At 41.0% G+C, this 9,324-nt stretch overlaps 1 protein-coding gene across 11 annotated transcripts in view; it reads left to right on the top strand.

The window, feature by feature from the left end:
- samd11 (sterile alpha motif domain containing 11) overlaps positions 1-9,324 on the top strand; it is a 309,440-nt gene that overhangs the window by 106,939 nt on the left and 193,177 nt on the right. The window lies entirely within an intron of this gene.

Genomic DNA, 9,324 nt, shown 5'->3' with positions numbered 1-9,324 from the left:
GTGTTCGACCAGGTTGGTGGGGTGCGGTGCATCTGTGGGGGAGGGCGGGGGTTGGGGGGTGGGGGGCAGGGCCTCGCGCGCTGTGTGCTGCTGCAGTCTCCTGAACGGGGAGCAGACTTTAAAAACTCCGAGCCCTGGAGGAAAGGCATTTAATCGATATTCCGAATAATCGATTATCCGAACCAAACAGTGCCCGCCCATCTCGTTCGGATAATTGAGTTTCCACTGTAATTACAACATTTAAAAGGCACTTGGATGGGTATATGAATAGAAAGGGTTTACAGGGGTATGGACCAAATGCTGGCAATTGGGAGTAGGTCAGATTAGGATATCTGGTCGGCATGGACGAGTTGGACTGAAGGGTCTGTTTCCGTGCTATACATCTCTATGACTCTGTCTCCACATGTTCTGATGAGCTCCCTCTCACGACCAGGAAACAAACCAGTTGTTCAACTCATTGCTGTTTCTGTGACCTTGCACTCCAAATGGTTGCCAGCGAGAGAATTTGATTTCAGATATGAAGTAAATATAATTATAAACCAAGCTGACTGACTAAGCTTAATCATCTCAACACATATTCTTACTCAAAGCAACTTCCTCTTTCTATATTAATGAAATAATTAACTTGCATTCATCGCCTTCAGGATAATTAAGTGTGAAAAGTTCACTTGTTAGTAATTCCTGTGTTTAAATTTAAGTATCATTATAAATTCACTGGCAAAGCAGTTTATTCTGTAGTTAAGAAATGTTAGGTCAGACCACAATGTTTCCAAGCAACTTAACCCTGTATCTTTATTGGCTAAACCTCTGGTGGTAAATCTTGTGTTGGTGAAAGGTATGTCAATGTAACGTGTCTGCACTGAGACTTGGGAATCAGTGACTTTGCAAGTTCTTTTACTCTTTTTATAAACTAGTCTTCAATCCCTGGGGACAGCAGTCTTTGTAACAAAGGTCTGTCAAGGAGATGTGCGGGGTAGGTTGTTTCTCCTTCACTGTATTCCTGCTACTTGTTTTACTCGTTCTGTGCTCTGCCTCATCACAGTCAGCAGCATTCGTGAAGACCAAAGACAGACGGATTTAAACTAATATTTGCCCATCCGATGAAGGTATGTTTTTTTTAACCCCCTTAATCTTTAAAATCTGCTTCTGCCTGTTAAGTGTGGCCAGCTAATTACCATTTATAGAAGTCAGAATGCCAACATTCTACGTTCTAATCTTTCATGGGTAAATAAATGTTTCACGTATCTCTAGTGAAGTTTACAACTAAGGGAAAATGATCAGCCTATAAGATCTCTGTTCATGTAATGTATACAATATTGTGCTTCATACCATAGGAAGGATATTGAGGCTTCAGTATGCAGGTGTCACATTAATTCATGAGGGTATTGCATGTAAATGCAAATATGAAGAAAAAACTAGAAAAGGTGCATCCTGTATTAGAACTGCGCAGGGTGTAGGAGAGGAATGATAGAATATGTGAGTTAGGAAAGAATTGGCATGCACTGTATAGAATCTGAATATTCTCTTTAGTTGGAGGGATTTGATACATTACACGACACTTTGGATGAGGTATTGGCATAATGGTAACGTCAGTAGACTGGTAATCCAAAACCCCAGGCTAACGTTCTGGGGTTATGGGTTTGAATCCCACTTTGGCAGATGGTGAAATTTGAATTAAATCACCAAACAAATCTGGAATTGAAGCTAATGGCATCCCTAACAAGAAAGTCTTGGTTCAAGTTCCAACTGTTCCAAGGATGTGTATTAACATCTCTGACTTGGCTGTTTGGAAATATCTAGCCTGATGACATCCTTGTAAAATTATCATAAACTCCCATTAAGTTCACTAGTGTCCTATAGAGAAGGAAATTTACCATCCTTATCCATTTTTGCCTACATGTGCCTCCAGACTCACTGCACTGTAGAGGATTAAAAATTGAACTCTTTGCATCTTTGAATCAAATGATGACAAGTGCTTTGTTGTTAAATGGAGAAATTAATTTGAAGGATTTAACTTGGATGGGCTTGGGTTTTAGAATGGAGGTGCTTGAAGGGAAACTCAGTTGAAGCGTATGAAATTGAGATGTCCAGGTAGAGTGAATAAGAACATCCTAATTATCTTGATTAAGGGATCCATAATCAGGGGCCACTGTTAACAGCAAGGATATTTTGAGGGGATTTGTTAGGCCATTTTTTATCCTGAGGAGATGTTGAAGATCTGGGACTCACTACCTGAAAGGATGGTGAATGCAGAAACCCACATTATATTTAAGAAGTACTTGGGTATGTCCTTTGAAGGGCCACACTCCACAAGTGGATGGACTAAGAGCTGCAAAGTGAAGTTGTGTCAAATTGTTGGCTGTTGTGGACAAGAGGGCCAAGGCCACCTCCCATGGTATAGATTTCTATGACTCCTTGACCATCAGGATTTTTCTTGCACCAGATTTGTAAATCGAAGAAGTAGACTTAGCTATATGCTTCGTAATCTGTCTGCCTGACTTAAAGCAGTTCTGGTGATTTGCCTCGGCGATAAAGGTTTTAACTGATTTTTACTAGCCCGTTCCACATGGAGACAATATTCCATGCAATATCCACATGGGAACAAATCTAAAATGTGTGAAAGTGGGCAGGCTAAATGTAGCACTGAATTCTACAGGAAATATGATCTAGTTACACTGCCTTCGAACATTTACAGTCCATCTCTCAAATACCTTTGCTGCTCTAAGTGGTAGTGGTAATAAATTTATTTCACATTACACAATGATTATGTATCATTTTACATTTGAATGGGTCTCCTGCACTCTTCAGAGAGTCAGTTGGTCTGTGAGGATTATATGCTGAGGTTATGGAACCAATAGTCGTAAATCACAGATAATTTGATTCCTAAAACCAAATGCAAAGCCTGCAAATCAAAATGTAAAGGAGCCAGGCAGTTTTGAGATTTAATCATGGGAAGAAAACCCCAAGGTTGGAAAAGTCGCTGGACCAATGCAGTGAAGAGGGGAGATGATGGTGTAGTGGTACCTTCACTAGATTGGTAATCCAGTGCTCAGGTTAGCGTTGTTGGAACATGGGTACAAGTCCCACCATAGCAGGGGGTGGAAATGATTTCTGTTAAAAATTAAAAATCTGGGATTAATGAGGAGGAAAAGATAGTGTAAAGGTAACCATGCAATGGCTATTGACTGTCATAAGAACCCAACTGGTTCACTCATGTTCTTTTAGGGAAGGAAATCTGTCGTCCTTACCTGGTCACATGTAAGTTCAGACCCACAGCAATGCACTTGACACTGAACTCCCCTGAGCATCGAGAGCTGGGCAATAGATGCCGGTCTAGCCAGCAATGCCCATATGCCCACAAACAAATAAAACAAGATTTGTTGTACAAATTGCCAAAATATTTTTATAGAGAAACATGAATGATTTCCAAAAAAAAGTATAGAATTCAGAAGAGGAATGTACCTATTCACACCCGATTGTTTATACATTTGCATCATGATGTTTAGGTACAAATACAGAGGAACCTCAATTATCCGGCATTCGATTATCCGAATTTTGGATCATCCAGCAAGATCTCAATGCTTGGTTAAACGGTGTTATCTGGCATTCAATTATTTGATAAAATACTCTCCGCCCTTGTCGTTCGGATAATCAAGGTTCCTCTGTATAGCATATATCATATGTAGTGTGCCTGACTATTGAATTATAATGAATTATATAGACTCTACAGCGCAGACCATTTGCCCCATTCACTTGTATCCTTCACATTCCATCCAGGGCTCCTCCCACTTCACTGACATCTATCCACCTGGCTTGTACAGCACTTTCTTGTCATCAACCTCATGTATAACTGGTGATTGCTGGGGAAATTTGCAAAGCAAAGAGACTTCCCTTTAGTCTGTAGCTTATCACTTCTGTCTGGATATTCCCAAAGCATTTTGTGTCATGAGTGGCCTTGTAGGCAGTTGTTTCCTGTAGAGAATTGTAGAAGCCATTTCTCCACATGGTGATTGAGCAGAAATGATAACAGGATGGATAATCTCAGTCCTAAGCGATTTCCTCCCCATGTTCTTTCGAATCATATACTGTGTGGAAGTAGGCCATCGAGCCCACATGTGACCCTCCAATGCATGTAGTTTCTATCATGTACATGCAAGTGTGCCACACAATGAGCCAAAACGACAATCTTAAATTGGCTATCAGTGAATTTCTCGCACATTCAACAATGTTGTCCAGTTGCAGATTTGCATCTAATGTTAGACAATGTGTTGCAAGTTTCACAAGCCAGCTTTGATTGGTTACGGTCAAGTATCTTGCTTGTTGTGAACAGCCAAAGGGACAATCTGTTTGGTTTGATCTGCCAGTCTTTGGGACCTATGGTCCACATACGTGGCATTACACTAGCAATGAAATTCACATACCGCAATATACAATTGTCCTTCAGGCAATTTTAGGATTGATGGCAATCAGGAAGACTGGAAATGATGTCACTACAGGAAATGACATTGCCAACCCAAGGAAACCTAAGCACATAAATAGAAAGTGGGCCATACCACCAGTGCTTCATCCAGAGGCTTACTGATGATGTTACCTAGTATGGTGACGAAACATCTGAAAATGAACCTTCCAGCTTAGTATCAAACCTACATCCAGATTGATGGCAGTGCCCTGTTAGTGGCTTTTATGTTGCTTCTGTGTTGGAGCAGCGTAAAACACCTGTTGCTCAAATCTTTTGAGATACCTTACCCTCCCAGGGTGATCTGAGGTAGGACCAAGACCTTCCAGCCCTTTCATGAGTTTGTGTGATACTCACTGAGAAATGATCTGATCAGAGTGACCATTATTTTACAGGATGGCGTTGATGAATTTTATTTTAATGTGATGTTTGCACAGCGAACAAATGGCTTGGGTCCTCTTTATAAAGTTGCCAGTCAGGCTATTCTTATATCGCACAGGAATCCCAAAGTACTTACCAACCAGAGACATAGGTAGGAACCCCAGAACCAATTTTTTTCTCAACAATGTCAGCAAGGAATGGAAGCTCAAATGATCACTCCATTTCAAATGTGAATTTGAGGAAAGGATGTAACCCACTAACTCATGTAAAGACATTTTTTGCATGCAGCTGGGATTCAGATCGGAAATATGCAAAGCTTTGATGGAAAATGAATTATTTTCAGCAAAATAATCAATGTAGGATTTTTGTAGATAGGCACAGTTTGGTTGTGGTTCTGTGAACAACTTGAGTGGTCAGATTGTAAGTGTATAATTCATGTTGCGGCACGTATTTTGATTTTATTTTAAATTTACATTTTATGCAAATGTTTCTGAGTTTTTTTTGAGTGAGGCTGTGTCCAAATCCTACCCAGACTGATGAAGCTGGAATCTTTCAGTCTAGTAGCTGGGAAAGGGTTGGGGGAGTACATGTAAATTGGGTTTAAAGAGTTTTGGCCCGGATTTCAAAGCAGGGTCCAGATTACACAAGCAATTCACTGCCATTTGACAATAAAGGGGGAACGTCACTCAGAAAGGCTGTGGATCGTAGAAGGATGTGACATATTCTGGGTTCCCGGCTGAGAAACGGTCTGGTTTAAAACCCACCAAAATCGAATCGAAAGGGGTCTTTGGTTGATGTTTGTAAGCGGAAGTCCAGCACTCAGTTTCGGGTCAATTTTTTAGCGAGATGCTTTTGAGTCCCATGTTTAGTGTGGGAAGGGAAAATAATGGGCAGAAACCTATATTTACATAACATCGTCTCACAGAAGAAACCTCTCAAGGTGCTTTGTAGGAGCATTGTCAAGCAAAGTTTGATGCTGAGCAATATAAAGAGGTATTGGGGCAGATGGCCAGAAGATTAGTCAAAAATGTAGATCTGAAGGAGCATTTGAAAGGGGAACAGAGGGTCAGAGAGGTGGATAGGTGTAGGAAAGCAGTTCCAGAACTTAGCGTCTCAGTGGTTGAAGGCACGGCCACCCATGGTGCAATGAATTGAGGAGGTTCCAGAGACCCAGAATTGGGGGCGCTCAGGTATCTGGTGGTGTTGTGTAGAGTCATAGGGCACAGAAACAGACCCTTCCGTCCAACTAGTCCATACTGACCATAATCTCAAACTAAACTAGTCCCACCTGCCTGCGCTTGACCCATATTCCTCCTAAGATATCTTATTTATGTACTTATTTAAATGTTTTTTAAACATTGTAATTGTATTCACATCCAGCACTTCCTTTGGAAGTTCATTTCACATTTGTACCACTCTCTTTGTAAAAAGAAATGCCTCTCATGTATTTTTAAAATTTTTCTCCTGTCACCTTAAAAAAAACAGCCCCCTAGTTTTGAAATCCCCTACTCTAGGGAAAAGCCACCAGCCATTCACCTTATCTATGCCCCTCATTTTATAAACCTCGACCTCCTACACTCCAGTGAAAAATATCCTAGCCTACCCAACCTCTCCTTTTAAGTCAAACCCTCCAAACCCAGCAACATCCTGGTAAATCTGTAACTGGAGAACATCACAAAAATATGGAGAGATATAAAAACCAAAATGAACATTTTAAAATCAAGGCATTGCTTACCTAGGAACTGGTGTCTTTCAGTGAACAGAGAGGTCACGGATGAATCATACTTAGTATGAGTTATGTCTTGGGCAAACCTTTTGAATAAACTCCGGTTTAGTGAGGTTAGCCAGGAATTGTCAAGCCTGGACAAGGAAAGTAAATTGTTTTTCTACTCCTTTTAGAGTCACCTTATGATTTTTGTGAAATACTTTCAGATTTTGTTTTCTCATACTCAAGCATATGCTGGTGATTTATCAGCAAGACCTTGGTTTGAAATGATGTTGATTGTCACAAAACATATATCCATGGAAATAATATAATGCCATTCATTTCCCAGAAGGAAATTAACAATGTCAGTTGGAAACAGCATTTGTTATCTCTACCTGAAAGAAAAGCACTGTATGTGTTTTGTGTTTGCACATGTATGTATATTTCTACAATGGAGAGGAGTCTAGCACTCCACTCCATATGCACCTTTTCATATTTTCTCTTCCTTGTCCCATCACCACAATGTTCTTTCACGAATCCAGATGCTAGACAGCAAGAGATTTGACTTGCCTGCATCTAACAGGCAGACAGGTCGCTTATACATTGAAAACAGTCACTGTAAAATCTCACAGTTGTGTTATAAACTCGCAGAAAGCATTTACCAGCATGGAGGGCATCTTCAGTTAGCTTAGTTGGACTGTTGGTTTGTAATACAGATTGAGCCAACTGCATGGGTTCAATTCCCACACAGGCTGAGGTTACCGTAAAGGACTGTCCTTCACAACCTCTCCTCTCGTCTCTCTCTATCTCTTATGAGAGAACAGCCCTGTAGTCCTTTAAGACTATGATCATTTAACATTTACACCCAATGCTGACGGCCATCCAGGATCTAATGCCCTGAAGGGCTCTGCTATAACCCCTGTGCTACAAGGAATCTAAAGTGCATTTGACTTTTGACATGTTGTACAGATTGTTAAAAATCACACAACACCAGGTTATAGTCCAACAGGTTTATTTGGAGACACTAGCTTTTGAAGCGCTGCTTCTTCATCAGATTGTATTACTGTGTACGACATCGGCAAACCGGTGAGTTGAGGCATCTCCACTCTCAATGAGCAGCTGGCTTGTGGGTTCTTGAGGTGGGCTGTCTGGTGAGTGTAACATTATTCGACTGGAGTATGCCATGTACACAGGTAGCAGTAAATACACTTTGTAGCTTTTAATAGTGTATTGATTCTATAACATATTGTGGAATGTGTATCCAATGACCTGGGTGCTTTATAAGCAGTTTCCTCAGTTAATCTACCCTTGGGACCAATTTTCTTCTTGTTCAGAATAAGTATTCTCATTCACTTGTACCTATATTTTCTATATGAACAGTTTTCCATATTGCAAGTGTGGTTAAGTTAGCCCATACTATCAGGAGAATGGCTCTCAGCGTCCTTAGCATTCAAAATAGAATCCATGAATTGAGAGACTTTGATGCTAAATTTGTTTATATGTCTGCTTAGGGTTTAAACTTTTATTCCTATCTGGTCAGACCCCAGTGAGAATTGAATCTTGCTGTCGGCTCCACATTTTATCAAGGCTTGGGCAAGGTTCACACAGGATTTACTAGAACGTTACTAGGATGAGGAAGGTCAGTTCAGTGGAAAGACAGGAGAAGCTGGGAATTTCCTCCTTTTAGAGCAAGGAAAGATGGAGATTGATTGATTGTAGGGGACTTTTTTGACAGAATAAGGAATGCAAAAGTGCTTCACTGAAAGGAGGGTCAGTAACCAGAAGAGACGTATAATGATAATTGGCTAAAAGGAGCAGTGGGGAGATGAGCAGAATATTTTTAATATTGAGCTGTAAAGATCTTAAAAGTATCTGCACTGGATTACTTGCATAGTTGATCAAACAGCCAGCACACCCTGAGTATCAGCTGAAGCTGCTCAGTTCCTCCTCCATAAGGCAAGCCTTTTGTCTCTGGAATCAATCCAGTAAACCTTCCTGACCTGCCCCCAGTGCAACTTTATCCTTCCTCAAGTAAGGATACCAATACTGTATGCTGAATTGCAGACGTGGTGTCACTAGTCCCGCAACATATCCCCAATTTTATACTCCATTCCTTTAGCAATAAATGCCAAAATTTCATATTTCAAAATTATAGGGTGGCTCAGTGGTTAGCACTGCTGCCTCACAGCACCAGAGACTTGGGTTCAATTCCAGCCTCAGGCGATGTTTGTGTCTGCATAGGTTTTCTCTCACAGTCCAACGTGTGCAAGTTAGGTGGATTGTCCATCTTAAATTGCCCACAGTGTTCAGGGATGTGTAGGTAAGGTGTGTTAGCCATAAGGGATGCAGGGTTCCAGGGATAGGGTTGGGGCTGGGGCTGGGTGGGATGCTCTGTGAAAGGTTGGTGTGGAATCATTGGGCCGAATGGCCTGTTTCCACACTGTACGGATTCATTTGCCAACCTTATTACACGATGTACTGAAAACCAGTACGATCATGCAGTGAAATTGAAAATTGCAACTGCAAACTTGTGAGAAAGAAACATGAAAGTGAATAAAGCCTGATTAACATTCTGAGTGAAGTTCCTGTACCAAAATGCATTGTCTTGCATTGTCCATGGTAAAAACAATGACTGCAGATGCTGGAAACCAGATTCTGGATTAGTGGTGCTGGAAGAGCACAGCAGTTCAGGCAGCATCCAAGGAGCTTTGAAATCGATGTTTCAGGTAAAAACCCTTCATCAGGAATAAAGGCAGTGAGCCTGAAGCGTGAAGAGATAAGG

The sequence above is a fragment of the Chiloscyllium plagiosum genome, chromosome 34 (genome assembly GCF_004010195.1).
Source record: "Chiloscyllium plagiosum isolate BGI_BamShark_2017 chromosome 34, ASM401019v2, whole genome shotgun sequence".
Lineage (NCBI taxonomy): Eukaryota > Metazoa > Chordata > Chondrichthyes > Orectolobiformes > Hemiscylliidae > Chiloscyllium > Chiloscyllium plagiosum.
Note: the sequence above shows the minus strand (reverse complement) of the source record. Positions and strands in the feature narration are given on the sequence as shown.